At 51.2% G+C, this 14,217-nt stretch overlaps 1 protein-coding gene across 1 annotated transcript in view; it reads right to left on the reverse strand.

Moving 5' to 3' along the window:
- cyth4b (cytohesin 4b) overlaps positions 1-14,217 on the reverse strand; it is a 126,752-nt gene that overhangs the window by 111,766 nt on the left and 769 nt on the right. The gene's annotated exons all lie outside the window — the stretch shown is intronic.

Genomic DNA, 14,217 nt, shown 5'->3' on the forward strand with positions numbered 1-14,217 from the left:
CACTGAATAAATTCCACAAATGTACCTTTAATACCAGTATTCGTCTGACCACACCCCTCGTTAGCTTACCTTCATAAGCAGGTGTGTGGTCACCTGCTCTCCTCCTTCTCGCTTTCACCACAAGGAAGTTGCCTCGGTAGTACCCCACTTGACGTGTTGTTAAAGTTGAAAAGAGTTGTGACGAGTTTACATTGTGCTTAGTTTTTTTCTTCTCTCATAAATATTCGATAGAAAAAGCTAAGTCATAATGTATTCTTCGGAGAGTAGACCTGCTAGACCTACTCTTCACCAGCGGTTCTCCATTCCCGCCTCCGTCGTGCGTTCTGGTGCTGGGCTGTTGCCACTTTCGTGGTTGCCGACCCAGCCCAGGAGACAGCCGGTGGATAGTTTGCCTCTCCGAAGAGCCGAGGAGTCGGTGCCGTCGCTCCGTCGATGGCCTGATCTCGACTCTGGTTCCTCTGGTTCCAGGGAATCGTCCGTTGGTGAACGGGCGGTTGTTTTGGAGCCGGAGGATTTGCGACGCAAACTTTTCGCGTCTGCCCGTTCACGTCGCAAGATGGTGGCATGCAGGCGCGAACGGCCTGGGTTTGGGGACTTGCTGGAGACCAGCGAGGATGCGTCCGGCTCTGGATTTCCGATGGAAACTGAGGACTTCATGGAAGAGTCGGATGGATTCTTGTTTGAAGGTCCTGTGGAGGAGAGTATCCCTCCTGTCCAGGAAACACCGGAGGGGGGAGAAATGGCTCCGCGGGACGCCTTGTTCGAAGATGTCGAGGAGCCACCTTGGCCTCATCAGCAGGATGCCCTACTATCGGCCACATCAGACTGTGGCTCCTTGACCAGTCGCAGCCTGCTGCATGTGAGGGATGCGGGTTCGGTGGAGGAAGGTCTGCAGGGGGAACTGTGGGCTTTGTTTCCCGAGCTCATGGCGGTAGCCGCCGCCACAAACGGCGTGCCGCTGCCGCTGCCATTGCCTGCTCCTGTCCCTGACGATCTCATAGGTCATCTCTGGCAGCGTCACCCGGTGAGAGGGGCTGATGTTGTCTACCCATTTTTCCCCTCAATGGGGACCTATGTTCGTCAGGGTCAGGCGGTGTCTCACATCATGGGACTTACCCCCACCTACGTACCAGTTACGCGGGTGTCGGGGTTAGTCAAAGGTATGAGGGAGGGCGTGCCTCGGCTTGATAGTCCGATGGCCGCTCTCCTCTGTCCGGATGTGGTGTGGGAGCCATTATGCAAGCCGGTCCTCCATGGAAGATCGGCTAGGCGATTGGCATATTGGGGTGACCAGTCATTTATCGCTGGTACACAATCGCTGGCTGCGGCGTCTAACATCGCCCACCTAGCTAGATTTGTATCGGGGATTATGACGGGCGGCATGGATCTGACCGAGGTAAAATGCGATCAGATCACCCAGGCGGCAGGAGCTGTCCTGCACCTTACCCAGGTGCTGGCCATAGCCATGGGGAAAGTGGGCGCCCTGGCCACCCTGAGCCAGCGCCATCTTTGGCTGGAGCAGGCCCGTGTGCCAGAGAAGAAGAGAGCCCCTCTTCTGACGGCCACCCTCTCCGATGCTGGTCTGTTCGGGAAGGCCCTGCGGTTGATGACCTCAACGTGCAGAGAGATGGCAGAGGAGAGATCCATTCTTCAACCCCATTTTCCGCCTCCCGTCCTTGCCGGTGGAGTCAGAAGGCTTCCACGACGTCGAGCTGCCTCCGCCGTCCCTACCACTGCCTCTACCGCCGCTGCTGGCCCCTCCAAGAAGGCCAGGAGAAGAGACGGCGCTTCTGCTACCGCCGGCCCATCCATGACCGGAGGAGACGGTAGGGAACGTCGAGACCAGCAGACAGTTACCTACCGTCCCTCCGGGGCTCCTCGGGGTGGCAAGACTCGAGCGGCGCGAGGTGGCAGACGCCGCTGAGAGTGACTTTCTCCCTCTGTGTCCCCTCTCCTTTACACCCTCCCGGCCCCTTTATGATTGTGTTTTTGTGCCAAATTATACAATAAAAAGTTCCCCGATATAAGGGGGACTATGTTTTTGGCCAAACAAACTGTGTGTTTCTTCAACAAATCATATGGTGGGGTTGCGTAAATATGAATCTGCACTTTTACGTTGTGAGATGAGTCGTGTTGTGTTACGAGATTAAGCAAGGTCTGCAACATACACTCAGTCGTAGGAGGTTCTATTAGCCTGACGCTCCACATGCAGGTAGAGACTGGTGGTATTCCGTTGCTTAAACAAAGTATATGTGTCCCACAATGCTGTTGTGTTAGTTGCAGTAATACTCGTACACACACGTTCCACGGCCTAGCCGTTACTCTCTGTCAGCGTTTTTGCTATGTACGACATAGTCAACGGGTGTAGGATTCACACGCATGCGACTTGTTTTGTTGTAAATCCTGTTCACATTTTGTGGGTAGCGGCCATTGTATTAGCCTACGCTATACATTAGCATTTCTACCGGAGGTTTCAAAATGCTACAGTTGTTTTTGTGTGTAGGGAAAGAAGGGTTTTTTGTGAGGGGGTGTCGAATAAACCCCTCCTTCCCACTTGATTGGTTTAGGAGATTTTATCTCATTCTGCTGAGCCAGTCAGGGCCGAGCCGTTAGGACGTCTTGGCAGGGGGGGGGGGGGGGTTATCCTGCCGACTCCTATTACAAACAGGAGCCGTGTGCAGGGTTTCCCCCGTCATAGCGATGTTGCTATGGCGACGCCTTCCATGAGTTACAGAGTGTTGAGGTGTCGAGTTAGAGCGTAGGGCTTATGGGTCTGCTACGCTCGATTTATGTGTAAACTTGAGTCAGTTGGTCACGTGACTCACAGTTGGCATGTCTTTTTCATGACTACGACTCATGTGGGAAGCAGGGGCGTTTTTAGGGTTCGAAAACATTGGGGGCTTCAGCCCGGGGGGGTGGAGGGGGGGGTCAGTCCCCCCCCCCCCCCTTTTTTGTATTTATTTTTTTTAAACACAGAAATACGCAATTTTAGAGTAATTAGAGATGAATACTGAATAACTAGAATCATTAGAGGTTCTCAAAGTGAGGTCCAGGTCCATGAGAGGGATCTGGGCAGTCCCCATAGAAAATTCAAAGTTAACAGGACCAAATCATCAGTTTCTTATTTATTTATTTATTTATTTAGCCAGATAAAACATTGATCTGGTCCAAGAAGCCCCAACAGGAGTACAAATATACATATATACACATATATATACATATATATAATATATATACATATACTGTACATACATACACATATACACCAATAACAAAATAAAAACACAGTTAAGAATCATACACATAAGCAAATAAACAAACAAACAAACAAACATATGCACAGCCTATGTACAAAATAAATAAACAGTTCATCTCTAGTCTTTACAGTTTTCTTCAATTGCATAAACACTCAGATCAAAAGTATTACACAATTATCAAAACCTTACACTCAAGGAGCAAAATATAGTCCCAGATTTGCACCCCTACAATGTCAGCCTCACTTTTTGCAAAACAATACACACAGTGATTTGCAAAACACTAAACACACTTGCATTACATTAGACACAGAATGTCAAATTACCACACATATGAGCCAATTGGTTAAACACAGCCATCAGATCCACAATCACACCATTGCTTAATTGTAGATACACAATTAGGTTTAAGCACTATAAAAATGCAGCAGGTGAGTTCACCTGTCTTCAACCAAAATGGAAGGAGAGTGAAGTACTGTACACAGAGAACGTGAAAATATACAATACATTCACCAAACACTACACAAGACAACCAATGATGCAGACTGATGAAAATATACATTTTCTCCCATTTTCCCAAATAAGTCAACATGTCAACATGGAGAATCACAACAAAAAAGTATCTTGCCAGATCCAGCTAGGCAAAGAGATAATGTCTAGTATTTTCTGTTTAAATTTTTTCAAAAAAAAAAAATTTGTTACTGTAATTTTAACCTGTACTGGATACAGTATTTTATGTTTGTCTGATATTTGCTGAGCTTACAGTGTTATGCACATAGTAGCATGAAAACTGGGACATGTATTGTTGTGATTCTCCATGTTGAAATGTTGACTGATTTGGTTATATGGAGAGAACATTTATATTTTCATCAGTCTGCATCATTGATTTGGGTATATGGAGAGAAAATGTAATTTTTTTCATCAGTCTGCATCATTGATTTGGGTATATGTAGATAAATAAATAATATTTTCATCAGTCTACAGCATTGGTCTTGTGTAGTGTTTGGTGAATTTATTGTATATTTGCACATTCTCTGCGTACTTCACTTACAGTACTCTAATCAATGAGAAGTAGAATTGCTAAATGTGTTTTAGGTTAAGCACAGCAGTGTGTGTAACTGGTTCAAACAGAATTAAGTCATATGAAATGTGTGTTTCATATGGTAACAAAATTAGTGTATGGTTTTGACAAGTGTTTAATTTAGCAACGGATCTGAGGTGTTCTGATAATTGTGTGTGTGGTTGTGCTAGCTAATTGTGTGTTTTGAAACACCGGGCCCCGTTTTCAAAATCATGCTTAGGCAATCGAAAAAAAAACTGTATTGTGTGTTTCATTATATACATATGTTTCAGTCTTCTCATAAAAAAAAATTAGATTTTTGGGTATGAGGGTATGAGGGTATGACACATGCCTTTGGTCCGCTTTGCATTCACATCTCAAATGAACCGCAGCAGGGTTCACTTGCAAGAGTGAATGAGCTTTCACACCACCCCAAACCAACCGGACTATCCGAGGTTCGATTAAAGCTTATTATAGGACACTGGACATGGGTATGGATGGCTCCAGGTGCTGCTGCGTTAAAGTGCACATCTTCAATATCTGTACTATTTAAAAGCACAGTGCAGGACACACTCAAAGGTTATCGCACCTCAGAGATGGCAGTGGACATGTATGACAGGACAAAGACCATATGTAATGGCCTTTGGATTGAGGAACATACAACCACCAAAGGAGGAAGCAGAAGAGGATGGACGAGTATGTAGTTGAGTCATCTTGTGGCACAAACTCAGACCTCAGCTCAGGAGATCAGCTGAGACAGAGACTGTTCTATCCAGTCGTCGACAGAATGCTGCAAGAGCTTGAGAGCAGGTTCTCATGAGTTGGATAACAACTTATGAGAGGCATACAGGCATGTTATCCAGCCTCAGACCAGTTTCTCTCAGTGGAATTGCTGCAACCCCTCGCCACACATTACAATATCCAACTATTGCCAGAGGAGATCACAGTTGCAAAGTGTTTCCTGGTCAGGACAGGCAGAGATGCAGTCCCTACTATCCAAAGTGTCTTTTCCCTCCTGGATGATGATAATAATAATAATAATAATAATAATAATAATAATAATAATAATAATAATAATAATAATAATAATAATAATAATAATAATAATAATAATAATAATAATAATAATAATAATAATAATAATAATAATAATAATAATAATAATAATGCATTTGATTTATAAGGCGCCTTTCAGGACACTAAAAAAAAAGTCCACAAATCGGTGAATGAAAAAATTATAGGATCAAATGAAAACTACTTACTAAAAATGTTTAAAAGTACTAAAAACCAACAAAAAATACCAAACACTAACAAACATTCAGCAAAGACAATGGGGATGCTGACATCAAAAAAATTTAAAAAGGGAAAAAAAATTTAAAAAAAATGTAAACATTTTATTTTTGTATTTTTTTTAGATCCGGGGCTAGGAGAAAAACATCCGGGGCTAAAGCCCCGGAAGCCCAGGGCTAAAGCCCCGGAAGCCCAGGGCTAACGACGCCACTGGTGGGAAGGTTTCTGGGAAGGTCCGGTCTTTACTCTTTGACAAAAGGAGTGACTGGATGTAAAAACATGTAAACAGTTTTTTACTCCCAGCTGTGCAGTTGGGTTCATACGGGTGATGCTTCTTCTTTATTATTATAAAGAGTTGGATGTGTCTATATATGAATTGGAAATGGGGGTCCCTGATGGAAACAAGACTAACGTCTTTCTCAGGTTTGCCTCCCCTTAACAATTGTGTGTATTGAGCCGTACTGTGTTGTACCCTTTCTGCAATCTGTTGGTTAAAGTTTTCATTCATTCATTCATGGAGTTGGTTGCATCCCGCCCCTCTTGTCGTTCCCCTGGGCGTCTTGGGGATTCAATAAGATGGTCTAAATAGCCTATTATTGATGTGGATATGCCCAACGCACACATAGTGCTAGCTCAGGATGTTCTGTTGGACATTAGGTAACTGACTGGCGCGCCTTGGTTGCTTGGGGTTAAAACAGCGTTTTTATAAAGCAATTGGGATGGGGGTTTTCCTCTTCCGACGACCTGTGTGGTTGTCGACGGGTTCTCGTTCATATCAGGGGATGATAACGGAATGGATCTGAACATGTGTGGAAGGGTCTCACGCCCTGGGGGTGGGCCGCCGGGCGCGGTTCGCACCGAAACGTCTGAGTGGCGCCTTCTTTTTATGTTTAAGATCAACACGCATATCTGCCCCTTCTCCTGGAGTTGGCAGGTCGGCGTGGTTAGGGCACGGGACTGGTTCTGGTCACGCTGGTCCGGATCAGTTAAACCCGTTGTCCGCCGGGGATGCAGATCTGCTGTTCTGGTACCCTGAGGGACTTGGGCTTTTTTCAGGGGAAGAAATGCTAGGTCGGTCCGGGTGTCGCAGGGTTAAGCGCTATGGAACCCTTGTTGGGTACATTGTATTCTACACTGTCGTAATGGCTAACGGCCGTACCAACATGTACACGCCCGATCTCGTCGGCTCTCGGCCGCCACGCAGGTTGGTCTTGGTTAGTACTTGGTTGGGTGACCTCCTGGGAATACCAAGTACGGGGTGTTGGGGCTGGTTTTCCATTCTTGCGCTCTTCTCTTACGCGTGGCGAAGAGGGGCCTGTTGGAGTGGTCTTTGACCTCCTCGGGGGACCCTGTGCTCCCCGTATCACCGGGCCCGGTCCGAAGTAATGTTTTCGTTGACTCGTAGGCCCGGGATAACCCTGTTGGAAACTGGAACACGGTTACTGCGGCAGTGCCGCAGGTGTGTTTTGGAGTTTTTTCCTGGGGGGTTATGGGACCAACCACCGCATAGGGTAACGACTGGGTGGTTGGTTCTCTGGTGTGTTGGGGCAGTGTCAACTCCCGGGTTAACCGGTTGAGGGTGCCCCTGCACGTTCATGACGTCTGCCAATCGTGTCAGCCTTCTCTGCCTCCACCCCTCTAGGTGGGGTTTTTTAAATGGAGGCTTGGTCATGCAACAACGCCAGCATGCGCCCCTTCCGCCGGTGCGGCTGTGTTCAGCTGTCCCCTCTGGCGCCTGTCTCGTCCGCAGTCTCCAGGCTCGGGTTAACAGCCTGTTGCCTGGTCTTTTCCCCGGTGCGCTGCCTGCTTCCGTTGGTTATCCTTTTTTGTGTGCTTACGGCCATGCTGACTGCCTGTTCTGCAGGGTCAGTGTGCCAGGCGGTGTACTATTGGGGGGACAGGGCCCGCTCGGCTGAGGGGCCTTTGTCCGAATACGCTGGCGATGTGGGGGGCGGGGTCACTAAGTGCCCACCTGGTGGGGTCTTGATGCTGGCATCATGGACTTCTCCGGGCCCCCGTTCCAGGGGATCCAGTCCCTTTGGTGGGTTTGGGTCTTCCTTCGCGCTCCGCTGCTACGGCCTTGCCACGGGTTGGGTTTACCCTTGACCCCGTGATTCTGGGGGCAGTAACGAGGTTGTTCCCTCCATTCGTTCCCGGGTGGCATGCGGGTTGTGCGTGTGTGTAGTCGTGGGGTCAAGCCACAGTCTGCTCACCCTGTGCGTTGAGTTGTTTGAGTGCCTCTTCGCACGGTCGGGTCCGTCGCCCTCCCGGGAAACCTCTAATAGGGGGGGTGCCCTCCATTAGGGGGGGTCGGGGGGGCTCGGTCCTCCCTGTTTTGATGGTTGTGGGGGGCCTTCAGCGGGGTGTATTTGTCGGCCGGTGGCTCCGCTCGGCCTCCCTATGTGCATGAGTGATGCCGAGCGGATCCACTAATGATACAGAACGTTAGGTTATGACTATAACCAAGTTCTGTTAATTAGTGGTGACGCTCGGCATCCGACGCCGCTGCAGCCCTTGACCTCACCTTGTGGTGAAAGCTTGGGAAGGAGGAGAGCAGGTGACCACACACCTGCTTATGAAGGTAAGCTAACGAGGGGTGTGGTCAGACGAATACTGGTATTAAAGGTACATTTGTGGAATTTATTCAGTGCGCGTGCACGTACGCGAGGGAGTGCATGAGTGATGCCGAGCGTCACCACTAATTAACAGAACTTGGTTATAGTCATAACCTAACGTTCTCTGTTTAGAGGTAGGAACACAACATGTTCTCTGATTTAGAGGTAGGAACACAACATTCTTCTCTGTTTAGAGGAACACAACATGTTCTCTGTTTAGAGGAACACAACATGTTCTCTGTTTAGAGGTAGGAACACAACATGTTCTCTGTTTAGAGGTAGGAACGCAACATGTTATATGCCGTATTAGCTATCGCGTTCCGCTCTGAGCCGTATGAGATATTCCATATTCTATGATACCTATTGTATCCCCTTACGAACAAAAATTACATGCACCCCACCTGTATGGGGCTCTGCCCCCATGGTGGCACCGCCCATATAGTAGTGACGATAGTCACCACACACCCTTCCTCTATTTTCGTCCCAGCGTACTCGGATGCGTGCACCATACGATAAACTAGTAGGATGAAAAGATTAAAGAAGATTCGTAATATTGAGGGCTTACCGGAGGATTGTGTTTTCCTGGATTCTCCGGAGCTTGTTTCGACGACACAGACCTGTGCTGGTGGTTCCTCGGCTGACGGCGATGGACCGGGGGGCAGCGTACAAGGTTTGGCTAACGGGTCGGCTTGTACAAAGGTGAGGTCTGTGTCAGTAGGCATCGATGTCGGTGTTAGTCGTGCTGTGGAGTATGTTTCAGCACCGGGGCCGGGACGGCTTGGCGATCGTTCCACTGTCGTGGGCGATGTCTTGGCGATCCTGGAACATGCTGTTAACACTAATGCTACTACTGTTTTTTCTGCTAACACTGATGTTGACGCTGGAATGTCTAGTAATCCCCGCCGCGGGGTTCCGCTCTTCCCTCCTCTTACCAGCTTCATTGATGAAGGTCAGTCGGTGGTGGATGTGGGGGGGTTTGCTGAGCTTTATTTACCTTTTTTACGGGTGAAGGGGCTGACAACGGGGTGCAGGCCGGGGGTACCTTGGCTAAGCAGTCAGGTAGCTTTTTTCCTGTGCCCAGGCGGGGATGAACGGTGTTCCGCCCGGCCGATGCTTGATAGCATGTCGGCTCGGAGGGTGGCAGTATGGACGGATGAATGGTATACTGCTGCAGGATGGCATTTAGCGGCGGCCAGTGTTGTGGCTCAGCTGGCTACGTTCCTATCCAAGATGGCGTCGGGTTGTGGGTCTTTGGGTCAGACCGACATTGTAAACATGCTTCATGTTTGTGGTGTTATAGAGATCTTGACTCAGTCGCAAGCTATAACTGCGGGGAGGATTCGGATGCTATCAACTTTAGTTGTTAGGCATGTTTGGTTGGAGCAGTCTCCTCTTGGGGAAGAGGATAGGTTTTCTCTCCTCATGACTCCTTTTTCCACAGATAGTCTTTTTGGGCGTTCTGTGGAGGCGCAGGCGGTTTTTTGATCGGGGTCCTACACCGTCTCACGCTGTGCAGCCAGAGGTGGGGGCACGGTCTCGTCAACGACTGTGGCGAGACCCTCGACAGGCGGCCATTTTTCCCCCGCCAGTGGTGCCCTGGTTGGAGTGTCAACGGGGTATCGCGAGGCCGACAGCCTTGGCGGCTGAGGGATCGGCCATTTTGGGTGATTTCGGGTTTGGTATACCAACTCGTCGTCATTTTGCCGCGAGCGTATGCGTATGCGGCCCCATTCTTCGCTTCTCATGGAGACAGGGGCTGACACCCAGTTGATGGCTGAACCTGGGTCTGTCCGTGAGAATGTTCCGTCGCCGCGTGGTTCCTACACCGCAGGTTGTGGGTGGGTGGAACCTGGTGTTTCAGCTGCCACTAGCTCCAGTGGTCAGCAGGGGGACTCGGTGCCTCTTCTGTTGAATGCTCAGCAGGGGTTACCCCGGCCTCGCCCTCGCCAGGCGGGGTGTCGCGCTGTTGCCTCCCACTCCCGTCAAACCGGCAGTGGTCTGCAAAGAAGAGGCGGGCGTGATGTAAGTGGTAGCAATATCACTGCAGGGCTTCGGCGTGTGGGAGCCCATGGGGTCCTCATGCCTTGCGTGTCTAGCTGCAGAACGACTCCTCAGCTTACGCTGGTGGGGTGTTCAGGGGGCGAGTATGTGTCCACAAGTTTGGTAACAGCTCCTCCCGTATCAAACCGGCCCTTTCTGTCGGGGTCCTCCCTTGGGTGTTTTGCACGACGGGGGGGACCGGGCCAACTATCTACGGTTCCTTGCGGCCCAGCGTCAGTTGACGGCGGGTGCGCTGTGGGATTATGTTCACATATGGCGACAGGAATGCCGTCTGGATCGGTGGTTGCAGAGAACGTTAGAGGCGGGGCTGGTTTTGCAGTTCACACAGCCCCATCCTCCGTTCTCAGGTTTGGTACCGACCCTATTGTCAGGGTCGGACGCGGTGACAGCCCTGGCCGACGAGATCCACTCTCTGTTGGCGAAGCAGGCCGTCATTGTGGTCCCGAGCGAGGACGCAATGTCGGGCGTCTACTCCCGTTATTTTCTGGTGCCCAAGAAGACAGGGGGGGTCAGACCTATACTGGATCTGTCCGCGTTCAATCGGTTGATTGTAGCGAGACCGTTCAGGATGTTGACCGTCAGACTCCTTCTGCTTGCTGTCAGGAGGGGGGACTGGTTCACCTCCATAGACCTAAAGGACGCGTATTTTCACGTTCCTATTTTCCCTCCTCACAGGAAGTTCCTACGGTTCCTTTTTCAGGGCGTGGCGTACGAGTACCACAGAATGCCGTTCGGGTATTCTCTCGCTCCCCGCACATTCACCAAGTGCGTGGCGGCTGCATTGGGGCCTTTACGTCGTCGGGGGATACGAGTTCTGTTCTATCTCGACGACATGCTACTCCTCAGTCGTTCGGAGGAGGTTGCCAGGTCTCATACCAGGCTGGTGGTGGAATTCCTCACCGGCCTGGGTTTTGCTGTGAATTGGGAGAAGAGTACCCCTCTTCCCAGTCAACAGGTGGAGTACTTGGGCTTGACCTTGAGGTCAAGGCCCATGATTGCAACCCTCTCGGTGCAGCGTCGGGGGTCTCTCCGTCGCGCGCTCGGGGGTTTCCGTCCGGGAGGGACGGTTACGACGCTGCAGGTGATGCGTCTGCTGGGCCTTATGTCGGCTGCTCACGTGGTGGTTCCTCTTGGCCTCCTCTTTATGAGGAGGATACAGAGGTGGTTTGTCTCTTTGAGACTGGATCCAGTGAGGGACAGGAGGAAACGGTTGGCGGTTCCTTTGTCGATATGGGGGGACCTCGTCCATTGGGGGAGGCTGGGTATCCTCTCCGTTGGGGTCCCCATGGGCGGCAGGAGCTCACACGTCACGGTCTTCACCGACGCCTCTCTCACGGGTTGGGGAGGGGTGCTTCGGTCTCATGCAGTGGGGGGCAGCTGGACGGGTCATGCCGATCCGGCTGTCCTGCATATCAATGTGTTGGAGTTGAAGGCGGTTCTTCTGGTCCTTCAACGGCTCCACCATTTTGTGGTGGGCAGGCACGTTTTGGTCAGGACGGACAATGTGACGGCGGCGGCGTATATCAACAGGCAGGGTGGGACTCGTTCCGCCCACCTGCTCCGGGCGGCGCGCAAACTGCTGCTATGGGCATCCCGCAGGCTCCGCAGTCTGACGGCGCTCCACGTTCCTGGTACGGAGAATGTGGGGGCGGGTGTGATGTCTCGGGGCGGTCTTCCTCACGACGGGTGGGAACTCCGCTCCGACATAGTCAGGCAGATTTGGGATCGGTTCGGGGAGGCCTCGGTGGATCTGTTTGCGTGCCGACGTTCTCACAAGTGCCCCTTGTGGTTCTCGCTCAGTCGAGCGGATCGCCCCCCCTTGGGGGTAGATGCCTTCTCGACGTTTCCGTGGCCGCCCGGTCTTCTGTACGCCTTCCCTCCGGTACAGCTGTTGAGTCAGCTGTTGGAGCGGATACGGAGGGAGCGCAGGACGGTGATTCTGGTCGCGCCGGACCGGGGCATGGCGGTATGGTTCCCGGCCTTGATCCAGCTTCTGATCGCTCCTCCTTGGGTCATTCCGTGGTCGGAGACGGCCCTCTCTCAACACAACGGGGTGTTTGTCCGCCCTCCGGTGTTGGGTCAGCCCCTGATGGTGTGGCTGGTGGGGGGGTGAGTCTGGAGGGCATGGAGCCTTCTGTGGTTGATACCATTCGGCGTGTGTTTGCTCCCTCCACTGTCGCGGTTTACGCGGGCAGGTGGCGTGCGTTCAAAGAGTGGTGTAAGGGGGGGGGCTGGGACCCAGTCTCCTGTCCCCTGGATGCTGTTCTGAGTTATCTCCAGTCTCTCCTTGATGGGCTGTCGGCTTCGACAGTGAGGGTCTATGCGGCAGCTATATCCTCTTATCATGAGGGTTTTGAGGGGACTGTTTTGTTCAGCCACCCTCTTGTGAAGCGTTTCCTGCTTGGCGCTCGACGCGTTAAGCCGGTGCAGCGCTCCTTGGCTCCGAGTTGGGATCTTCAGTTGGTCCTCGGTCGGTTGTCCTTGGCTCCGTTTGAGCCGCTCGAGCAGGCGTCTTTGGGCCGGCTTTCCTTCAAGACCGCGTTCCTACTGGCTGTCACTTCCGCTAAACGCGTAGGTGAGCTCTGTGCTCTCTCGGTGCGTCCAGAGTGCCTGTCTTTTCGTACCGATTGCGGTGCCACTCTGCGACCTAATCCTGCTTTCGTGCCTAAGAATATCCGGAGTTCTTTCCGCTCCCGGGATATTGTGGTTCAAGCTTTTCGTCCTCCTCCTCACGCTAGTGAGTTGGATGCGGGCCTTCACCTGTCATGTCCGGTCCGTGCTTTGGGGTTTTACCTCAGCCGTACTCAGGGCTTCAGGGTCACCGATCAGCTTTTTGTCTGTTACGGTGGGGCTCATGCTGGTAAAGCACTGTCGACGCGGCGTCTGGCTTGTTGGTTGTGCACGGGTATTGCCCTCTGCTACACGTTGGCTGGGCAGGATCCCCCTGGGGGCGTCAGGGCGCACTCCACTCGTGGGGTGGCTGCCTCTGCCGCCCTTCTGGGTGGGGCCTCGGTGGAGGACATTTGTGCTGCGGCTTCTTGGTCCTCCCCGGGCCCCTTTGTTAGGTTTTACCTCATGGACATGACCGGGGGTTCTGTCTCCCAGGCGGTTCTGGGGTCTGTGGCCTTGCCTGCTTCCCGTCCTTTGGTCGCGTAGCGGGAGTGTATGGGTATGGGCCACAGTGTGTTGAGTCACACGTGGTTCCGCCTGTACGGTGTGTTCAAGGGGTTCTAGTTTCCCTCTTGTTCGCATTCAGGTGGAGTTGACTGCGCCCCCTCTTCATTAGGGAGGGTGGGGTGACAGGGCTCCCCGCACCCCTTGATGTGGGCTTACGGGTCCTCAGGGGGTACATTTGTCGGGCTTCGCGTCCGCTCTTCCCCATATCTCATACGGCTCAGAGCGGAACGCGATAGCTAATACGGCATATAACGGTAGGTTATGTAGATAACCTAGTTATATTAGTATTGGCTGAGCGTTCCGCTCTGCGCGGCCCTGAGTTCCCTCTTGAGGAATCTTTTTCCTGGGACGGGTTTTTGGCGAGGAAGGGTGTGTGGTGACTATCGTCACTACTATATGGGCGGTGCCACCATGGGGGCGGAGCCCCATACAGGTGGGGTGCATGTAATTTTTGTTCGTAAGGGGATACAATAGGTATCATAGAATATGGAATATCTCATACGGCTCAGAGCGGAACGCTCAGCCAATACTAATATAACTAGGTTATCTACATAACCTACCGTTCTCTGTTTAGAGATATAAACACAACATTTTCTGTGATAACTGTCAAGACATGTGGCTACACAAGACGAAATAAAACTAATTTATTTGATTTATCATGCCACAATTGGTAGACAAAGATAGATTTGTTTATACACATTTTTATAAACTGTAACTCAAGCAGGAGGAGGATAAGATTCAAGATTCAAGAGTTTATTCA

The sequence above is a fragment of the Notolepis coatsorum genome (assembly GCF_963971535.1).
Source record: "Notolepis coatsorum genome assembly, chromosome: 7".
In the NCBI taxonomy this organism is placed as follows: Eukaryota; Metazoa; Chordata; class Actinopteri; order Aulopiformes; family Paralepididae; genus Notolepis; species Notolepis coatsorum.